The sequence below is a fragment of the Callospermophilus lateralis genome, chromosome 12 (assembly GCF_048772815.1).
Source record: "Callospermophilus lateralis isolate mCalLat2 chromosome 12, mCalLat2.hap1, whole genome shotgun sequence".
NCBI classification, from domain to species: domain Eukaryota; kingdom Metazoa; phylum Chordata; class Mammalia; order Rodentia; family Sciuridae; genus Callospermophilus; species Callospermophilus lateralis.
Window position 1 is genome coordinate 40,480,925 of NC_135316.1, and position 23,518 is coordinate 40,504,442.

Below are 23,518 nucleotides of genomic sequence, written 5' to 3' on the forward strand. Positions count from 1 at the left end.
AAAAGTCCTCTTTGCCATCTCAGATCATTCAGGTTCTCCCCAAAGTAAGCATTCTCTATGAATGTATGCTCCAGAAACAGTATCCAGGGCTTCCAACTTCTCCTGCCTTTGGAACTGGAGAGCAGGGATCAGAAAACTTTTTTTTTTTTTTCCCTGTAAAAGACTAGTAGGAGTCACAGGCCACTCAAGGTCTATGTTGCAACTATTTAACTTCTGTTGTAATGTAAAATTATCCATGGACATTATGAGGATAAATAAACTTGGTAGTGTTCCCATAATATCTTATTTACAAAAATAAGAGGCCTGATTCTAATACATACATGTCATTTTCCACTCCCATCTCAAAAGTACTATAAAGGCTTGTTTTACCCCTTTTGCAGTGATTTAAAATGCCATTATATATATATATATATATATATATATATATATATATATATATATATATATCACAATTTATTTATTTATTTATTTTTATGTGGTGCTGAGGATTGAATCCAGTTCCTCACATGTGTGAGGCAAGCACTCTACCATTAAGCGACAGCCCCAGTCCCTAAAATGTCATTTTAGATGCAACTTAAAACTTGACTCCTACTTCTTACCTTAATGGACGGATAATATATGCATATATTTTAATAGGTAGTTAATTCTATACTAGTAAAATGTAAAAGAAAATAAGATAATTTATTGGCTGTTTTGGGGTAGTTTGAAAATGTTGTCATTGAATTTATTTTTAAAATTACATATAAATTTTTTAAGCAGTGGTATTATGACTTGAGTATTAAGCAAATTCATGTGTTTCATGAGGCTAATAAAACTCTGAAGGGCTAGAGCCAACATTTTCTCAACTCATCTTTTTCAAGAATCAACTCATCTTTTTCTAGAAATTAGATTCAAAATTAGAAGAAATGAGTGCTACTTTTGTTTATTTACATTTTAATGGAAATTCAAAGATTAAACAAGTCACAGAAGAATTGCAGGTGTTTAAATAGGGTTGAGAAGAGGACTAACAAGGGTGTTAAGTGTATTTGCATGCCAAAAGTTCAAATGCATGACTTTTTTGTTAGTATTAAAGTATATTCCCAAATTAAGGTTGTAAAGTTGAGGTAAAAAAAAAAAAGAAAATATATCTCTTTCATTCATGGAAAGTACATTTTTTAAAAATTACGAGCAAATAGTATACTGTGAAGAAATAGTATACTAAACCAGAATGAATTTAAATATTCCAAATTTTATAGACACTATATATGTTTAATAAAAGTGTTTACTCTCAATTACCAATACCACAGTAATACCTTTGCCTCATTTGGGGAGACTTTTAAAGTAAAGAAAACCTAATGATTACAATCTATATGTTGGATTCCAGTTTTTCTAACATCATTTTTAACAAAATTTTCATACATATACACAAACAAAAAATTTTTTCATGGTGACAACAAGCATAACATAGTTTAGAAATACTTTTCTCCGAACCATCTAGTATGGATTTATTCCTTGTTTCCTGACAGATATGAGATTTCTGTAGTTCAAGTATAAATTAAGTGTCCCTCAAGAATGTACCTGTCAAATTTTACTACAGATTCTGTGTATGCATTTTAATGTTTAATTATTATTTTTATTATTATTATCACCATCATTATTTAAGAAACAACAACAAAAACAAAACCCTAAAATCCTCAGCAATAAACCTACCAATTGAGCATTTAAGATGATGACATCAAAAAGCAAAAAGAAATCATCCTGTCAAAAACAGCATCTCAGAGGCAGAGGCAGGAGGTTGGCAAGTTCAAAGCCAGCCTCCCGTTTCTCAAGTAAAATATAAAAAGGGACTGGGGATATGGCTCAGTAGTTAAGTGCCCCTGGATTCAATTCTTAGTGCAAAAAACAAACAAACAAACAAAAAGCCACTAGCATTTCACCACCAGCAAGACACTTTTTAAATGCCCCCACTCTTTTGGGAGCATTAGATACTAATCTCAGAATAGAAGAATAAGCAAACAAATAAATTAGTGTTATTTATATTCTAAGTATCATTGAGGTTTTAGAGCTCATAGAAAAATTAAATGAGAAATTTGTCAGTTAATGTCAACACAATTGTGGAAGTTTTCTTCTGCTTGTATTGCATGCATTTTTTTGGTTTGGTATTAATTATGATCTTTGTATTGTGTCACTGAATACTGACAATATTCTATTAAATAGAATATACTTTGATCTCATTTTAAGAATGCATAAAATGAGATTTATAATAGATCAGGTAACTGTCTCAGTTTATTAAGCACTTAATTTTTTCCAGGAAACTTTCTAAACCCTTTACACATTTTAACTAATAATATGGTCACAGCTTCTGTAGGACATAAACACACAGGCATACACATGGCAGAGAGGAGACGGAGAAGCACATTGCAGGAATTCCCTAAGTGTTATGGTTTGGATATGATGTATCCTGGAATAAGCTCACGTGTAGACAATGCTGTAATGTTCACAGGTAAAATGATCAGGTTGTGGGAAGCATAACCTAATCAGTGGATTAATCCATTGTATGGTTTAAGACTTTGAATGGAATACTGGGTGTAACTGTGGGCAGGCTACCGTGGTTGGAAAAAACAGGTCACTGGGAGCCTGCCTTTGGGGGTCATATCCCCTGGCTTCTCATGTTCTCTCCACTCTCTCCCGCTTCCTGGCTTCCAGAAGATGAAGTGAGTAGATTTTATCCGCCACAGCCTTCTGCCAAGAAGCTCCACTTCATCTCAGGCCCAGAGCAACAGAGTTGGTCACCATAAATTGAGCCCCTGAAACCCTAAGCCAAAATAAAGTCTTCCTCCTCTAAGTTGTTCTTACCAAGTATTGTGGTCACAGCAACAAAAAGCTAACTAACACACTAACCATGTACTGACTCATTTGCTTCTCTCTAAAACTAATTAAATGATAATGCCTTACTCATCTTTGTACTCAATGTGAAACATAGAATTGACGCTTGATAATTCCTGTTCGAAAATATGGTGAATTACTAGAGGAATGAATAAAAAAAATATTATGCATCTCTAAATTACTTTCAATATAGTTAACAGAATGTGTTTAAAGTACTGGCTTAGGAAAGTTGATTAAATATCTCAGTTTTTTGAAACATTCACCTCTATGTCTTATAATCAAAACTTCTTCATTGGAACTCAAAATTTGGAAGAAATACTATCTGAAAAATATTAATTTTAATTTTTTACATTAGGGATGGAGTAGGAACTCAAGGATGTGTAAGGTTGTTAGGGCTGCTATAACAATGTAAAATGGATTGGGTGGTTAAAACAAAGAAATTTATTTCTTCACAGATCTGGAAACTAGAAGTAACAGTTGAATATATCAGCAGAATTAATTTCTTTTGAGACTTATTTCTTTGGCATATATATGACCATCTTCTCTCTGCTTTTACATGGTCCTTCCTCTGTGTCCTAATCTCCTCTCCTAACAAAGGCCATCAATCATATTGGATTTGGGTCACCCCAATGATCTCATTTAACCTCAGTTACCTTTTTGAAGACACTAACTCCAAATACAGTACAGGCACATTCTGAGGATTAGGATCTCAACATATGAATTTGGGGGTGTGGATGATGACACAAATAAGCTCTTAACAGGATACTATGTAAGACTAAAAACAAACAAACAAAAATCACCTAATCAGGTCACTTGCATAAGCAAATTTTTTAATGTGAGCAGGCACCTCGGCCCCAGTGCCATAGAGAGTATGAGAGAGTTTAACTGCATACCTCCTCTATAAATTCCCCCCGAGTAAAGAGTGAGGAGAAATAGTCTACAGAAAACATTTACAATATATTACATTAATGTTAATAATCATAAAATGGGACATATGAATTCTGACCAAATTTACTTAAACATTTTTAAGTACATGAAGAAGTTAATTTGCATTAATTTTTGGTCTAATCTGGATATAGTCATCACTTTGTGTAAGCAATTTGAGGGAAATGTAGTGCACGATCAACATTTTTTTGACCAAAATGTTTGTTATCTGTGAAGTTCTTAACATCTGCAATATTATTCATAAATATTGGCTATCCTAAGCTTGAGGCAGATCTCATGGATAGAGGAATTGTGTCATGGGTATAGAAGCGGAGATCATCATTGGTTGGTCTAATATTTCCTCCAATCCTTTTCAATGCTTAAGAGCAAAAGGAATGCATCAAAAATACCATATGCTTTTCCAAAACCTTATACTAATACTTTTCTTTGTTTTGTTATCTAATCTTCAGTTTATGTGAAACAATCTTCAGTGGAGAACCTAATCAATTCAAGTGAGCTTTCTTATCTAATTGTATATCTTTAATAATAACACTAGAGGGCACCCTTTCCTTCTGTTAAAACATTCTGCTTCTAAATTTTACAGTGGAAATATCCATAATTGCCGTGTACAACTAATGTTCTCTTTTTATTATTGTTATTTCTACTATTTGTGGATTTGGTTCTAAGTTGGATCCATTCTAATTTTCCTAATACTGAAAGCCACAGAATATTAGTTTAAGTAATATTTAGCTAGTTTGTAACTGAATTGAATCCTACCATGCTAGAAATAACAGTGTCACAGAGCTCCAGAAGAACCATACACTTCTCTTAGCTCCATGACGGTGACCAAAAATAACACTGTTTGGCACTATTTCCAATATCTGTTAGGTATCATCCAGCCTAAATTTTTTTGTTTAGTGTCAGATATGTTTGCCTATCCTTTATGTTTTCAAATGAACAGCACTCTGTTGATATTAGATCAATTTTAGGGATTGTGGATTTAGCAGAGCACTTGCCTAGCATGCACAAGACTCTAGGTTCAATCCCTACCCCTGAAAAATCAAAAGTGAAGGAAGAAAAGACCAATTTTAAACAGGAATGCTAATGAGAACAGCCTAGTGGAATGGATAGGAATGGAAAACTCAGAGAGAACCCAGGTCATAATAATTGCCAACATTTATTTAGCATCTGTTACTGTTTTTGTTTTTTTTTTAATTAATTTTTATTGTAGGTTGTTCAAAACATTACATAGTTCTTGATATATCATATTTCACACTTTGATTCAAGTGGGATATGAACTCCCATTTTTACCCCATATACAGATTGCAGAATCACTTCAGTTGCACAACCATTGATTTACATATTGCCATTCTGGAGTCTGTTGTATTCTGCTGCCTTTCCTATCCTCTACTATCCCCCCTCCCCCCTCCCCTAGCATCTGTTACTGTTAATCACTCACTTTAAATATTTTAGTTACAACACTTAATTGATACCACACCGAATAGTTATTACCAATTTATTCTAAATGCAATCAATCAGACTACAGTATGTTGAGAGCAGATCCTCTGGTGTTACTTTAACAAAATGATACAGATGGAGAAATTTGCAAATAATAGAAATTTATTTCTCAGAGTTCTGAAGACTGGGAAGCTGAAAATCAAGGTGCCAGCAGGTTCCATGTCTGGGTGAGGGTCTGCTCTGTTTCTAAGGTGACAAATTGAACACTGTCCACAGTTGGTGAAAAAGTGTAAGGAAAGATAGGCTCACCAAGTCCCCCAGCCCTTTATAAAGCTGCTAATTCCATTCATGAGGGCTCCACTCTCCTTGAATCATCTCATAAAGGCCCCACTTCTTGGTGATTGTTTCCATAGGAAAAGGTATTTTCAGATGATAAAAAAAATTATGAAGCTTTGTTGTCATTTTATATGTTTATTTGTAGGAAGTGTGACATTGCCATGGATGAGAGCAAGGGGACATATTTATCTTGAAAGGCTGGTCAACTTGAAAATATTCACTGATTACTAAGTTCTATTGGCATTCCCTTAATTATAGACTATTTCAATTAGAAAGTTGAAGGTATTGGATTACTCACTGTGGTATGCACCCTCAAGTCTGTAATAATTTGGTTGAAGATATAAGTGTAGAGCACACTGTCCAAATGCCTTTAGGTGGAGAGTGGGAGGAACTCCAAGGCCACCTAGAAAAGGAAGCTCTCTCATACTTGAAGAGTTCCTGGGATGGTTGTACAAAATTCTAAAGAGATGGAGAGATGCTGTCACTCACTAAGGATGCAGGCTCACTAACTGACCTGAGGAGGACTAAGTGCTCTGTACACGGCTATGCCTTAGATGACAGCTCTTCCTTACTGTGGAGGGAACCTAATGACTTTTATTGGACGAGAATTATTACAGGAGATTTGGCCTTCCTTGAACTCGGGCTTTACTAAAAGGCAGAATACTATGGCAGCCCTTCCATCTGCATCTGGGTCAGGTCTGACCATTCATATCTCCTCATTCTTGAGTACATGTATTCACAATATGTACAAACACACACACACACACACACACACACACACACACACACCACAATGAACAGTAGACATTGGAAAGTTTACAAAAGGACTTTGCTTTGCTTTGTTTTTTGTTTTTGTTGTTGTTTTTTGGCACTGGGGATTGAACCCAGAGGTTCCTAACCACTAAGCCACATCCACAGCCCTTTTTATTTTTTGTTTTGAGACAGCTTCTCATTAATTTACTGAGGCTGGCTTTGAACTTACAATCCTCCTGTCTCAGCCTCCTTAAACTGCTGGAATTATAGGCATATGCTACTGTTCCTGGTTGGCACTGCTTTTCTTAAAAGCTTCTTATGATGAAATAATTTCACTCATTGTGACTAAAATAAAATATTTTTCTATAGACAACAAAATAAAAATTCATTGAGGTTAACACCTTTTCTACACAGTTAAGATCTGAGATAAGTCTAGTAGTGGAAACCTTATTATTTGTGCTTTCTTTTTCTGGAGAATGGGAGAGAGGGTTACCTCAAATTAAACCCAGGGGGGGCTTAATCATCAAGCCACATTCAAGTGTTGTTTTTTAATATTTTATTTTGAGTCAGGTTCTCACTAAGTTTCTGAGGCTGGTTTTGAACTCTCAATCCTCTTGCCTCAGCCTCCTTGGTGGTTAGAATTATAGGCATTTGTCACTGCACCTGGCTATTTAAACTTTCTTAACCAAAAGAAGACATACTTAATTTTTTAGAGAGGGGGAAAGAAATTGAGAAACTTTAGTAGTCTATGCTCATGGTAAGATGGTTATTTCTTAAATACCTGTGTCAGTAAGTGATCTCTTCATAAGAATTTTACATGTCAAATGGTGTAATGGTTGGCAAAATTGATGAATACAGTAATTAAAGCGATTTTCAAGGAAAGTATTGAAGGAGCCACCTGTCTGTTTTTGTTTGTTTGTTTGTTTTTGTTTTCCTTTTCGCCTACAGAAAAGTATCAGAAGATGACAACTGAGAAAATATCTTTTTTAAAAAATGAGTCACAGTCTGATAATTTTTAAAATATATTTCTGTATTGTAGATGGACAGAATACGTTTATTTATTTTGTTTTTTTTTATTTTTATGTGGTGCTGAGAATTGAGCCCAGTGCCTCACACATGCTAGGCAAGCACTCTGCTACTGAACTACAGCTCCAGCCCCACAGTCTGATAATTTTTGAAGTCCTTACTGAAAATGACAAAGGATAGAATATTAAGAGATTCATTATAGGGATAGCATGTTCTAGAGAAAATGCCCTTGACAAGACTGTAAACCATTTTACTAAAACTTCAGAAAAATCAAAAGTCAGAGCATTAGTTACACAAAGAACCAAAGCTTTCAAGGATTAAGAATGGACCTCACAGATCCTTAAAATTACAACACAGTACCTTTAGCAGGCTTATACTGTGAACTTCAGTCAATAAGGATAGCCTAAGCAGTAGATTAGAGCTATGTTTTAAAAAAAAAAATCTATGAATATAGATTTTATCTGATGGAATGAATCTCATTCAAATCCATGAGGAACCCACAAGGTTTAGTAGAAATTATTTCATCAGAAACACTACTGTTTGAGTTGAAAGACACCAGGACAGTAGAAACAGAAATGAGGCTATTAGGCCCCCAGATTCTGAAAAGAAGCAGGCTGATAAAACTACGGAGCTGCCAACTCACAATACCTTTTATGAAAAAGGAAAGATTATTCAGCATGTGGAACCATGGGCCCAGAGAGCAGACTCAACAATCCAAAAGGTGAGGCCCTATTGCTTTACATATAAAACATAAAACATAAATCATGCCCTTTTTAGTGAAGTTATTACTACATCTTGAAACCTAATCACAGAACTCCAGACATTTGCCTGGCTAGATTTCAAAACTGCTGTGGACCAGCACTTTGGAACTTTGTATCCCCACACTTTTGAAGGAGAATATTTATAGCTGTTAGCCTATGCACTCTGCTCCCCTTGCATCTTGGGTATGTAATGACAGACAATTTGTCTCTTTAGCTTTACAAGTTCATGGGCAGATGAAACATATCCAGGAGCTACCTTAAGTGTTACAACTAGGGAAATAATTAGTTAGCACTTGAATGGCAAGATTTTGGCCATAGCTGATGCTATCTTTTTGCTTTCAGGAAGGACATGAATCATGGGGGTTTGGAGGAAAGTTGGACCATGACATGCAGACTTTAACTTTAATGTGACCCTCTTGATTCCCACCTCCTGGTGCTTATACTCTAACATAATCCCTTCTACTTCCTGTTGGAAGGATCCTTGTTTGTATGACAAAGATAATGCAATATTTCTCCCATGGTTATAATACATTGTGTAAGATTGATGTTGCCGCCAGAAGCATTCTTTCTCCCTAGCTAGCTTTAAAAAACAAGTTTCGTAGCAAGCGGGTCTATGAAGAGGGCCTTGGGACAAGGAACTGAGGTGGATTATGTGGATGAGAAAGGGCTACAGCTGAGAGCCAGAACAGCTGAGCTGAAGCCCCAAGAGTCACTGCTACAAGGAAATGAATTCCCCAACAACCAGGGTGAGTTTGGAAGTGGGTCTGTTGCAAGCATGTGATGAGAACTGAGAAAAAAATGAGATAGCCCTGGCAGAAGACCCAGCTAAGCTATATTAGAATTCTGACCTATAAAAACAGGGACGAAACAGGTATTGTTTTTAAGTTGCTTAATTGTGGCAACTTGCTGTGCAGCAATAGAACATTAATATACTTGTATTGTCTATTTTTAATATTTACTTATATAATATCAATCTTGGGAAATGATTTTTTTTTTACTTAAACAGCCTCAGACAATGTGACTTCATGTGATTCAGGTTTTATTTGGGAAATTTCTTTGTTTTTCAGGGAGTTTGCTTTGATATGTTAAAATAAATGATGTTGGTAAAATATTGAGTATGAAATACTGATAATAAAGAAAGCACCAGTAGAGAAAAAAATCAAGATTTCTTTTTATGAAAAAGATATCCCTTGATTCAGTTACTGATGCAGTTAAAACCACATGAACCAAACTGTGCTTAACATTTTTATATGCCTCTGTGTGTCACCAGTGTAGCTATAACTTGCTTCCTTTTGTAACCTTCACTGTGTGGGGGATTATTTTGTTTTATTTTCTCCTGAAGAGATAAGAATGCAATAGATTTTGTGTATTCCATCAATCTTGATATAGTTTCAGTAAGTTTTTCTAAAATGGAACCCAACGCTACAGAGAATTCTTATTTTCTGATTTCAGTGCCTATATACTTTCTAAGTGAGTACTTCTTCAGGCCTAACACTAATCCTAGGCTGCAACTGCTTGTCACCTTACACTTTTTTTTCTTTTTTAACAATAAAAATATCATGCAAAATCAAAAGCAATAAAAGGTAATTATAAAAAAGAAGTGCATATACTTATAAAGATAGGCAAAGTTAGGGTCCTCTATTATTCTTTTATTCTTATTCTCTACCAGATTTTCTATTATTCTTTTCTTGACTACAATCAGACCTGTTTAATAATATAGAGCTCTAAGTCTCCTACTGAATATTTTTTTCAGATGTCATTACACATATATAAATCTACATTAGTATATTAAATATTTTTCTTTCCACTCAAATTAAAAGCATACTTTTACATTTTGTAGCTTCGTATCTTAAAAAACAAACAAACAAACAAACAAAAACTCAGAAATAGATGATTCATGACTTAGTTGCAAATCCTCAAATGATTGTTTAATAATAAGAAATTAAGAATTCTTTAATCAGAAACTAAAGATAGTCTCAAAATACAAGTTTATTTTACTACCCCAAAAATATAGAGAAAAATGAAAGTCCATGAGAATATTAATAAGGACTATCATGGGATGGTAGAATTTGTCATGATTTTTTTCTTTTTTTATAATATTCTCTATTTTCTTTGCTTTTCACAACAATGTTTGTAGAGATCAATGCATTTATTTTAAAATAAGGTAAAATAAAATATAATTTTTGAGCATACATATAAAATTTATGAGCACACATAAAATCCATGGCTTAGTCTCTAAATACTAATTCTTCAATATAAAGAGCCAGAAATTTTTGGAAAAATGGATGATTTTAACATAAGATTTGAATAGTTTGTAATTCCAGAAAGTAAGGAAGGAAGTTCAAATAAAAAAAAAAATCAGCTTGGGAGGTGGCTATGTCAAAAAGATGAACAGCCAGCCTAAGAAAGCTCCCAATAATTAAATAATCAAAGCTGAAATAATTTTAATAACAAAATAAATGGCAATATGATTATATTGTGACCTAAAGATAGTAAAAATCTCTAATATCAGTGAAAAACTAAATAAATTTTTTAAAATTAGCTGAGTCTGACAAATTTTCTCATAAAAGGTTTCCAAATAATATATGTGGAAAAACAAATGAAAATAGAAACTCACCCTTAGAATATCATAGTAGTAATTTCTACAGGTCAGTTCCACTGAATGCCAAAAATTATCAGTTGACACTTTAAGGAAAAACAAGATATTTGTATAAAATCAAAATATTGCACCCAAGGCAATATTGGACAATAATGAATCTCACCATTATGTAAAATCATAATGCACCAATAAAAATGTGGAAAATCAAACAAAAAGTACCTCCCCGAAATATTTTTTTAATTACTCAGGTGGTTTTAAATGTCTATAAGTCATCCTATTGAGAAGTAATTCCTGTCATAGAGAGTAGATTGGACTTACTGACCTTACTGAATTGCTTCTACCAAAAAAAAAAAAAAAAAAAAAAAAAAAGTTAATTTATAATAGAGAAAACTGCAGACCCTATCTGTACCAACTGATCAAGATAACATTATTGGTGATATGTCAATATTATGTCCAGCAATCATTTTTTGGTATGCATTCCCCAAATTAATAACTACAGTCTATTTATTTAAAAAAATTGAACCAATACAAATTGAGGCAAATCATACCAAATAATTGACTAGTACCTTCAAATATGACAATGCTATATTTTTTTTTTAAGAAAAGGGAGCAGAAAGGGAAAAAAAAATGAGAAACTGTCAATCTCTGGATGTACCATAGATTTCCACCAATGTAGTTTCCTACAGCCCATATTTTTATCTATAGCTTAGGTATTCTGAAGCTGGAAACATACACTAAACATTCAAATAAAAGAATTGTTTGTGTTGAGCATATATTTTGGAAACTCTATGGAACAATTATATTGCTGACACTTGAAACCAATTTTGCTTTATGTATATTTTCTATTCTGCAAAGTGCTATTATATAGGTCCCAAATATAGCTACACAAATATAGCTCCTTGAGACAGTTGACTGCAAGGGATAAACTTTGGTTCCAGTTTCCAAATATGTTATACACTTGTTACCAAACAAAATAGAACATAGCCTTGTTTTCATCCACCTGTGAGCTAGCCCCAGAATCAGATCTATATTGATTCCTGGGCAACTGCTATCTATTCAGATAAGTGAACAGGACATAAAAAGAACAAGATGAAGATTGGTCATAGGGCCTCTGGTGAAGAGGTTTGTGAATGGACCTCTCTGAATGGTCACTGGTGTGAGAAAATTTGTATCATGTTAGTGCATTTACTAACATGGAGACTTTCAATAATCACTTGGACAAAATGATGCATTCTTTTCATGCCAGTTAGCTTCTTTCTCCAGCCACCCAGTAATCGTTCAGTAACCTCAAGAAAGAAACAGCCATGGTAACAAAGAGGACAGCCATACATGATCCCCAAAGACATGAACTTCCCCTACCAATGCTAACCTGGTTACTTCTGCTGGTGAAGGCAAAATCGTCCCTCAGAGGAGTCAAAGAATAACTTACTGGTTTGATGCCATGTACTGTGGGTACCAGTCAGGACTGAGAACAGGTTGTTAACAGTAGAATATTTTATCATGCAAGTCTCAAAAGTTTGTCCTCACTAGAATAGATACAATTCTAAATGATTATGATTTTAAGTCAATTTCTTCCCAAGCTAGCATCACAAACTTACCATATGCCTTATTTACTGTAATTATTTTTCCACTCAAAACTGTATCCTTTCAAGAAACTTAATTTGCAACAAAATAAGTTCAGTAATAGTTCCATGAAATTTTATCACATAGAGCATATAGTAGAAGCAGCAGACCTAATAGAAAAGCAAAATGATCTACTCAAGAATAAATTACAGGGCCAGTAATTGAATAACAATAGTCTAAAAGGACTGTTACAATGTTACAATCTGTGCTTTGCATGAGCAGCCAATACATAGAAGTGTCTCTAAGGCAGAATACTTTGGAGTGCATGGTTCTAAAAATCAAGAGGAGAAAGGGATGAGGTTCCCTTCATATTATCACTCTTTATTCTTTCATAGAATTTTTCCTTACTATCCCTGCACCTTGAGCTGCACTGTTTGGCAATCTTTCCAATGGAAGAATTCTCTTTTTGAAGAGGGAACATCAAGGTTAGCCAATTGCCTCCTCCTAAGAGCTCAGACTCATGAGTCAGTATGGAAATACCACCCAGTCAGAGTTGAGTTTCAACTCTATGGAATCCCCTTCTGTCGGGAGCCATTCTCACACGTGACTGGGTGACTCCCGGTTAGGGTCTGAGGCGCTCTGGCTGTGTCGGAGCTTTCCCGGCCCTCTCCTGATGAGAGAACCTGTCCGTGTGGGGGTGTAACTGACCACTGACCCCGGAGGCCCAATCACTGACCCTGACCTTGGAGTGCGGCCCCCCTTCAACCTTCATTGGATGGAATTATCCCCTGAATTTCTTGCTCCCCAATAAAAGGCTACTCCCTGGCGTGCTCTCTCTCTCTCTCTCCTGCTAGCCCTGAGTAATCCTTGCTGCCCTGCCGGGCGGTTAGAGGAGGGAACCAGAGAGGGGAGCCGTCTCGGACCTGGTCATAGAAAAAAGGTAACTGAGTCTGTGTGTTTATTTCGATCTCGCTAGCTAACTTTTATGCCAAGAACCTCATTAATGAAACCATTGCGCTGGCCGCATGGTAGAATTGGCGCCCACGAGGGGGGCATTCTAGATTAGCTAGATTGAGTGGGAGCGCGCTATAAAGATAAAGAAAAAAGTAAAGATAAAGGAAGTAGTGACAATTTGGGTCACAAAAGGAAGTGGTGACAATTTGGGTCACAAAAGTACCTTAAGATATTGAAGGAAAGAGACGTTAAATTAATTAAAATAAAAAATTCAACTTCTACCTATAAGGAAATGTAACTATTTTAGACAGTATAATTAATCAGAAAGAAAAACAGATAAAGAAAGCTCAGTTATTACAATTCTTAGAGATTGTAAGTGAATATTGTCCTTGGTTTTGTGAATAAGAGTCTCCAAATTTACTTACTTGGGAGAAATTAGGAAGAAAGTTACAAAAGGTCTGTCTTTCTAATGAATTACCTGGAGGCATAGATAATATTCAGAGAACCTGGACGGCCTTGGAAGTTTGTCTTTTTAAATATATGGGCCAAAATTCGTGGCCCCCTGAGGACCTGCTAAAAGGCATTCAACGGGCTATCAAGTCTATTCAAATGGAAAATCCGCCTGAGGCTATGTTAATTCCTTTTCCTTTAAGCCGATTAAAAACGAAGGTGCTAAGGGCTAGGCCCAAAGTTAAAAATGTAAATTTAAACTTGCAAAATCAGGCTACTCCGCTGGGAGATTATGGAGAGCAATATCAGAGAGGCGATACCTCCGAGGTCCTAGAGAGCCCTCCAAGGGAGGAATACGATCTTCCTGGAGAGGAAAATCTGGAAGAGATTCCTAGAGGGGCTCAGAGTTCTTCTCAGCCACGCGACTTAAAAGCCCAATTTCAAAGTGGCGACAGCACAGAACCTTTACCAGCTAATCTATGGGGAAGAGATATTTTAACCAAAATGGGATTATTATTAGTTACTCCAAACTCTATAAGATCAGTTTCGGAAGTTAGTCAGAGATGTTTTCCTGGAGATGATAGGGAGACCCTTCAGGAAGAGTATCTGTTTACAAACCAGTCTCCACGACAAAGATTAGTAAATGCTCCAAGCCAAAATTTTTATTAGGGGCCCTGAGTACTTCCCCGATCCCTAAGACAGCTGAAAAAATCACTTGGCTCACAGAGGAGCCTATATGGATTTCTCAGTGGCCCATCTCAGGGGAAAAGCTTAAAATAATTCATAGGTTAGTAGAGGAACAACTTCAGGCTGGTCATATAGAACCAACGCTTAGTCCTTGGAACACACCTATTTTTGTTATTAAGAAAAAGTCAGGAAATTGGAGATTGCTGCAGGATTTAAGGGCAATAAATCATACAATTTAGCCTATGGGATCCTTACAGCCAGGACTTCCCTCTCCCACAGCCATTCCTTTAGATTATAGCTTGATGGTAATAGATTTAAAAGACTGTTTTTTCTCTATAAGGTTACATCCTGGAGATTGTGAGAGATTTGCTTTCACTGTCCCAACAATTAATTTTAAGGAACCTGTTAAAAGATATTGCTGGAAAGTACTCCCACAGGGAATGCGTAATAGTCCTACTCTATGCCAAAAATACGTAGACCAGGCAATAGATCCCATAAGAAGTAGCTTTCCTGATGCATATATTATTCATTTTATGGATGATATATTATTGGCTCTTGCTAATCCCGAGGTACTTTCAGAAATTTTTACTCAGTTAGAGACTTCGCTTACAGCAATGGGTTTATGCATAGCTCCTCAAAAAATTCAAAAAGTGTCTCCTTTTCAATATCTAGGTCAGATAATTCAAGGACGTACAATCCGTCCTCAAAATCTTCAGATAAAAATTAAGGAGTTACATACCCTTAATGATTTTCAAAAGCTATTAGGAGGTATTAATTGGCTGAGGCCATCCTTAAAACTAACTACTTCTGAGTTAAGTCCTTTATTTCAGATATTACAAGAAAATCCTTCTCCAACCTCTCCACGTCAGCTAACTTTAGAGGCTAAAACAGCTTTAAGGAAAGTTGAAAATGCAATTAAAAATGCACAGCTTACTAGAGTTGATCCTAAGGAAATGGTGTATTTATTAATATTTCCAACTGAACATACACCAACAGGAGCCATATGGCAAAAATTAGGAGTTATTGAGTGGATTTATTTATCCCACTCCCCTCAAAAAACATTAATTCCTTTTCATGATTCTATAGCTCAATTAGTAATTAAGGGTAAAACTAAGATTTTACAATTAATTGGATCTGAACCTGATATCATAATTATTCCATTTTCTGTTCAACAGATTAATTGGCTTTTTCAAACTTGTAGCTCATGACAAATAGCTTTTGCTGATTTTCCTGGCCAGATAGATAGTCACTATCCTCGTGATAAGATTATACAATTTACATCATTAACGTCACTTATTTTTCCAAAGATTGTACGTGCCCATCCTATAGATGAAGCCTTATCAGTGTTCACTGATGGATCAAGTTCAGGTAAAGCAGGATTTTATAGTCGTGTTCACACAGAGGTAATACAAACTTCTTATACTTCTGCCCAAAGAGCAGAGCTTCAAGCTCTGATTTGTGCCTTAACTTACTTTGCAAATGAGCCTATTAATATTTATTCTGACAGCTTATATGCAGTCGGAGTTACTAAAAATATTGAAACTTCAGTTATTGGGTATACTTCATCACAAGAGTTATTTAAATTATTTCATAATTTACAAAAGGCAGTGCTAATGCGGAAATATCCATGTTTCATAGGACATATACGAGCTCATACTAATCTTCCAGGACCTTTAGCTTCAGGTAATAACAAAATTGACAAACTCGTAGCTTTTTGTCAACAGATGTCTTCATATGACTGTGCACTAGCTTCCCATTCCTTACATCATCAAAATGCTTTTAGCTTACGTAAAAAATTTAATATTACTAGAGAACAAGCTCGTCAGATTGTAAGCCAATGCCCTAAGTGTGTTATTCACACTCCATCTCTGCCATCAGGGGTAAATCCCCGTGGATTAAAGCCAAATCAAATCTGACAAATAGACGTGACTCATATTCCTCAATTTGGTAAGCAGTGTTATGTGCATGTCATAGTGGACACTTATTCTAGATTTATTTTTGCCACAGCACGTACTAAGGAAAATTCTCAAAATGTAATTTCTCATTGCCTAGCAGCTTTTTCTGTTTTAGGATGCCCTATGCAGATTAAAACAGATAATGCTCCAGCTTATGTGAGCTCTTCTTTTCAACAATTTTGTCAAGAGTTTAAAATTAATCATAAAACAGAAATTCCTTATAACCCCCAAAGTCAAGCCATTGTAGAACGAGCTCATTTATCTATTAAACTTCAATTACAAAAAATTAAAAAGGGGGGATAGGCTTATGACTCCCCAAAATAGCCTTAATCATGCCTTGTTTGTTCTAAATTTTTTAAACTGTGACGCAGAAGGTCACACTGCTGCTGAGAGACAAATGTCTCCCTCAGTAACAGGCCCTTTAGGCAGAGTTTTGTGGAAAGATTTATAAACCGGTCAGTGGAAGGGCCCAGACCCGGTGCTTATATGGGGCAGAGGGCATGCTTGTATTTTCCCAGAAAATTCTTCTCGTCCTATTTGGGTGCCTGAACGTACTATCAGACATGGAAGAGATAGAACCCAGATTCAAGTGACTGAGGATCGACCCAGAGGAGCCCCCATCCAGAAGGAGGAGATATCGGAAAAGGATAAAAAAAGACCAGATTGACCCAGCCGAAAAGCTGATTTCATGGAAAGACGTAAAGAAGCTAACAACCTAGGCTTCCCGAATACTTCGAGACCTAGGAGAAAACAGGACCCCAATGATGATGGTAGCAACAGTAATTGCCCTACTGGGCTGTCAGGTAAAGGGGGATCAAGTAGACACTTACTGGACATATTTCCCAGATCCACCCCTGGTACACCCAGCTGTGTGGACTGGAGAATCTATTCCAGTATTTACTAATGACTCATTCATGATGGGAGGATTTACAGATACTCATATTACTCCCAATCATGTGACTAGATTTAATTATTCTGGCTATAGTGCCCAATTACCCTTGTGTTGGTCCCACGATAAACATGCTGGCTGTCTAAAAGTATCATTCGAAGAAAAGACAGCGATTGGTAGACCTATACTGACAAATAATTCTATTTATGGAGATTTATAACCTAATACTAGATCAGTAATTAAGATGGGACTTTCCCATAATAAGCCAGTCATTTCTACAAAACCTCCACAGATACACCACTGTCCAAATAGTTCTACAATTGAGATTGGCACCTTTCCTAAATGGATGGATTGTATAAATCCCTTTCCTGTACAACATAAGGTGTCTAAAGATAGTGGGTATATTTTAGACTGGTCTCCAAAAATTGATAAGAGACAATTACGTAGAAATTCTGCTATGACACCTGCAGGATTTGTTAGTAATATTTTGACTTATAGTAAAGGTGGTGTTCAAAAAGATATTTGGCGTTTAATTGCTGCCTCAGAATTCTTACATTTTACAGACAGACCCTTACCAAGATTTATTGACAAGAACTGTAAAGAGGGATCTTGCTATGGCTTACGAGCTTGTGTCCAATCTCCTTATGTTTTAATCATTGGAAATGTAAAAGTTAAATGGATAGATGACAGATATATTGTTACTTGTAATAAATGTAACCTAACCAATTGTATTACTAGGTATAATGGAGGAAAAGGAGTGCTGATACTTCATCAGCCCTCTTTTGTTTTATTACCTGCTAATATTTCAGAGCCATGGTATGCTGATGCTGGTTTACAAGTCTTACAGCAAATTCATGCCCAGCTGGCAAGACCTAAACGTGCTATTGGAGTTATAATTGTTGGTGTTTTGGCGCTAGTCTCTTTTATTGCATCAACTGTCTCTGCATCTCTGACATTGTCTCAGAATATTCAGCATGCAAAATTTCTTAATAATTTAGCTCAAAATACTTCCAAGGCTCTGCGTAATCAAGTAAATATTGATAAAAAGATTAAAACTAAATTAAACACCTTAGAGGCAACTGTTATTGACATAGGTAATGAACTTTCAGCCTTAAAATTTAAAGAAAGGCTTAAATGCCATGCTAATTATAAGTATGTGTGTGTTACAGCTGCCAAGTACAATGCTTCTCTCTGGGATTGGGAGAAGGTTAAAAACCATTTGTTAGGTATTTGACAAAATAGTAATAATAGCTTGGATATTCTGGAACTTCATCACCATATCCAAGACATTCAAAATAATAGAGCTGATTTTTCAGATCCTTCTTCTTTGGCTAACCAAATATTAAAGGAGTTAAATGGATTCAACCCTGGAAATATTCTTAAACACTCAGCCTGGTACATTATTGGATTATTCTCTTTGCTGCTAATTCTTTATTGCGTTGTAATTGTAGGATGGCGAGTCTTCAAAACAAAAATACAGAAACTCCAGAGAGTGAACCGCCACCTCATTTTTACGAAAGGAAAGGGGGAATATGTCGGGAGCCATTCTCACACGTGACTGGGTGACTCCCGGTTAGGGTCTGAGGCGCTCTGGCTGTGTCGGAGCTTTCCCGGCCCTCTCCTGATGAGAGAACCTGTCCGTGTGGGGGTGTAACTGACCACTGACCCCGGAGGCCCAATCACTGACCCTGACCTTGGAGTGCGGCCCCCCTTCAACCTTCATTGGATGGAATTATCCCCTGAATTTCTTGCTCCCCAATAAAAGGCTACTCCCTGGCGTGCTCTCTCTCTCTCTCTCCTGCTAGCCCTGAGTAATCCTTGCTGCCCTGCCGGGCGGTTAGAGGAGGGAACCAGAGAGGGGAGCCGTCTCGGACCTGGTCATAGAAAAAAGGTAACTGAGTCTGTGTGTTTATTTCGATCTCGCTAGCTAACTTTTATGCCAAGAACCTCATTAATGAAACCATTGCGCTGGCCGCATGGTAGACCCTTCTAAATTCCAGAATTTAAATCTTATAAGTTCTTTCCTTGTTTTCTGAGTCATTGGTTCAGTTGCCTCTCTGCTACCTTAGTATTCATCTTTTGGTTCTTCAATAATTTAGCCAACAAGAACATTGCCCCTATTTGATAATTCTTTTCTTTTAAATACATGACAATAGTTGAATGCATTCCACTCATTATTACCCATATACAGCACAATTTTTCATAACTCTGTATATAAAGTATGTATACATGTATTCTTTTTTGCATTACAATTCTTAATACACATGTATACCACATTTTTTCATATCTCTGTTTGTATATAAGATATGTTGACACCAAATTCAAATCTTCATACATATATTATGTATAATGATGACCATCACATTCCCCCATCCTTGCTATTCCCCTTCCCCCTCCCTTTCTCTTCCACCCCTCTTCCCTATCTAGAAATAATCTTCCTCCCATGCTCTCCCTCCCTACCCCACTTATATGAAAAAAATGTTCATCATCTCTAGCAATCACATAAATGCAAATCAAAACTACTCTAAGATATCATGTTACTCCAGTCAGAATGGCAGTTATTATGAAGACAAACAACAATAAGCGTTGGCGAGGATGTGGGGGAAAAGGCACACTCATACATTGCTGGTGGGACTGCAAATTAGTGCAGCCAATATGGAAAGCAGTATGGAGATTCTTTGGAAATCTGGGAATGAAACCACCATTTGACCCAGCTATTCCTCTTCTCGGACTATACCCAAAGGACCTAAAAACAGCATACCACAGGGATATAGCCACATCAATGTTTATAGCAGCACGATTCACAATAGCTAAACTGTGGAGCCAACCTAGATGTTCTTCAGTGGATAAATTGATGAAAAAAAAAGTGGCATTTATACACAATGTAATATTACTCAGCACTAAAAATAAACAAAATCATGGCATTTGTAGGTAAATGGATGGTGTTAGAGAAGATTATGCTAAGTGAAGTTACCAATCCCCAAAAAGCAAATGCTGAATGTTTTCCCTATTTGATAATTCTTTATATTTATTTCTCTTTATATAGCACCTGATTGTTTTTGTCTCCTGATAGGAATGGGCCCTAGTATGGAAATAAGTTGATACTGTTCTGAGTTGTGACAAAACATGGATTTGACTGGTAACCCACAGTGCTTCACTCTGTCTCATGTAAGTATTTGTTTTCTCAATCATCTTACCTTAGAAATAGGCACTCTTCTGTTTATTTTTACACTTAATAGATATTTTCTTTAAATAATTAAAAGTATTCTTTTAAAAATTTTAACAGAAATTTAAATATTCCTTTTAAAATCTCAGACTCCTATGAAACATAATAATCAGAAACAGCCTCTAATTGTTAATTGTCATTATTTATGATATTTTCACGTCAGATATTTTCTTGAGGTTTCACAGCCTGGCTGATATAAATTATTCATACTGCTTCACACTTCATGCGTTTTTTTAAAAAACATCATTTTCTTTTAGGTTTAAAACAAGTTGATGCGCAGGTATTCTGGAAAAGAGTATATTAGTGTTTAGCTCTTTCAAAAAACTGATAAAAGCCTATTCTCTGCTTCTTTGAGCAATTCAAAATTTTCTGGGAAGCAGAGATGGATTAGGGGTCATCCAGAAGCTCTGCACCTGTTCTCTCCTGTTTTCCTAGAATCTGTTGCTGACACGGGGACAAAGCAGGGATTCTACTGCAGCATGTTGCTAAATAAGTCACAGAAGCTTCTAACTTACATCAGTGTCTGCAATCCACACCGAGGTAAACAAAGGTTGCCGGCTAGATAGCTCCAACCCAGATTTAGAGCCAGAGCCTAAACTCTTCAAGGTGTGGCTTAGAGAACTAATGATCCCTTTTTGTGTATTCTTCCTAGGAGAGTGCGACCTAGCAGAGCATCTTTCCCTTATTATCAGTGACAAACTGTAGGGATTCTACATTGGCACGGTACTGATTTTTGTGTGTGTGTGTGTGTGTGTGTGTGTGTGTGGTGGCAGTGTGTAGATCTATCAGAGATGTGTAGCCAAACAAAGCAGACAAATTGACACACAGGGCCCAGGAACATCCTTAACAAAAAGGGATAAAGGGATGAACATGTCAACTCCGTCTGACTGGAATTCTCCTCTTTTTTAAAACATCTTTGGTGAAATGAGAATGCACTGATGAGCATCTGCTGAGAGGGTAATAGATGATTCAACTGGGATCTAGATACAGCCCTGTTGGAGGGGTCTGGCAAACACCTGGGCCCATATAACCTGGCAGAGCTAAACCCTTTGTAACATTTAAAAAGTAAGAATGCTATTATGAAGGATGTAATCAGTGTATTCAGTTTCTTTGCTGTCTTTGTCATCTAACAGAAGATTTTCTCTTTCAGTCATTTCTACTAAGAGATTATCAGTTATGGACCCATCTATTTGACTCCTTTGGGCTGCCATGACCAAAACTACTCCAAAATGAGTGGTTTAAACAAACAAACAAAAAACACTTTTTTCCTCACAATTTTGGAGTTTAGGGAGTAAAAGGTCAGGGTGCTGGTAGATTCAGTGTCTTCAGCTTCTTGGTTCATGGATAGCAGAGGGACAAAGGAACTCTCTGGGGCTTCTTTTATAAGGGCACTAATTTCCTTCAGGGCCTAATAGCCTCCCAAAAGCCCGATCAAATTAGGGATGAGGATCACAACAAATGAATTTGGGGGGAACACAAAGTTTCAGTTCATAACACTATCTTCACATTCTTATGAAAAACCTACTTTGGTAAGAATAGGTTATCATTCAATACTCTGTTGGATTTTGTTTCCTAATGTTTTATGCAATATAATTTGCATCTATGTTTATTAAGTTAAGTTGGTTTGTAAGTTTTATTTTGTATGATCAGTACTCTATATTGCAATCCTCTATATGGGCTAGGCTAATAATAAATAAGGCAATTTTTTTTCAATCATGATATTTTAATTTTTCCTAGATACAGATCTACAGATAATGGCTAAATAATTTATATGCTTGTACTATTACAAATCATCCTTTGTTTATTTGCTTACTATTAGTGCCTAGAGATACCATTAAATTTTGAAGACTACTTGACATATTATATTGCTTTTTATTGAAACTTTTGATTATCTTTTTTTGTTTTTGGTAAAAGAAGGAAAAATCTTGGCACCCCAGAAAAGAAGAAAAATATTGTAATAGGTAAAGGGAGATATAGGAAATACAGAGGGATTGATCTTAAGAGCACAAACATGGACGTGTTTCCAAACTAAGGCAAAAAAAAAAAAAAAAAAAGCAATAGACAACCATTTGAAATAGAAGAACAAAGATCACTGATAAAACAGGGTTCCTAAGGAAGAGAGAAGAGCAGGCGCACTCGTTCAACAGAAGAAAATGGTCTCCAAACACTTCCCATTAGCAAAAGAGGAAGAGTGTCAAACAAGAGGAAATGAGAAAGTGCTTATCTGTAGACCTCTAGTTTCTTACTGTAAAAAGACAAATAGTAGGTATTGTCACCAACTGAGAACGGCATGGGGACTCCTAAGTAGAGAATGAAGAGAGAAATAGTGATTTGAAATAAATTTTCATATAATTGAGGAACCATGCACATGAAACTTCAAAATAAAATTCATAGCATATTATACTCATTAATTATGCCCACTTTTGTTTCCTTCCTTTCTTCTTTCCTACCAATATGATGATGTGAAATGAAAAGTAAGAAAAACAAGTAATTGGAGTAATTAAAAATAACGTGACTTCAACATTAATAACTTCTGAGTGGACCAAGATTTAGACTACATAAGACATTGGCTCTCCACATTAAATTTAACTTGTTCTGTGTAACTTTCCAGACCCTATTTCTTCCCAGCCCCTTCCCCCAAGTGCAAAAAAATTATTTTCCAGACTCATTTACTCTTACAGTTCTGAATTCAATTTGAGTTTTATTATAAAATCTTCTCAATAAAGAATTAATAGATAGATCGGATGTGGCAGAAGGAATACAAAACCAAAGAAGTTTCCCAAGAGGAAAAATGTGCATATACATATACATACCTGTACACGCAAAAACAGAGAGAAAATAGGAAAATTGAAGGTTCAACCCAAAGGTATTATATTTATCAAAAGTTATACCAAGAAAGTCAGAAAAAGTAGGTAAGAGAATAATGAAAGATGTTGTATTAGAAAACACCTTCAGAATGAAAGAAAATGTTTTCTAATTAAAGAACTCATATGATAACCTGGAATTTAAACAAAATGAAGATATGTCATACTGCAACTACAAAATTCCAGGGACAAGAAGAAGACATTGAAC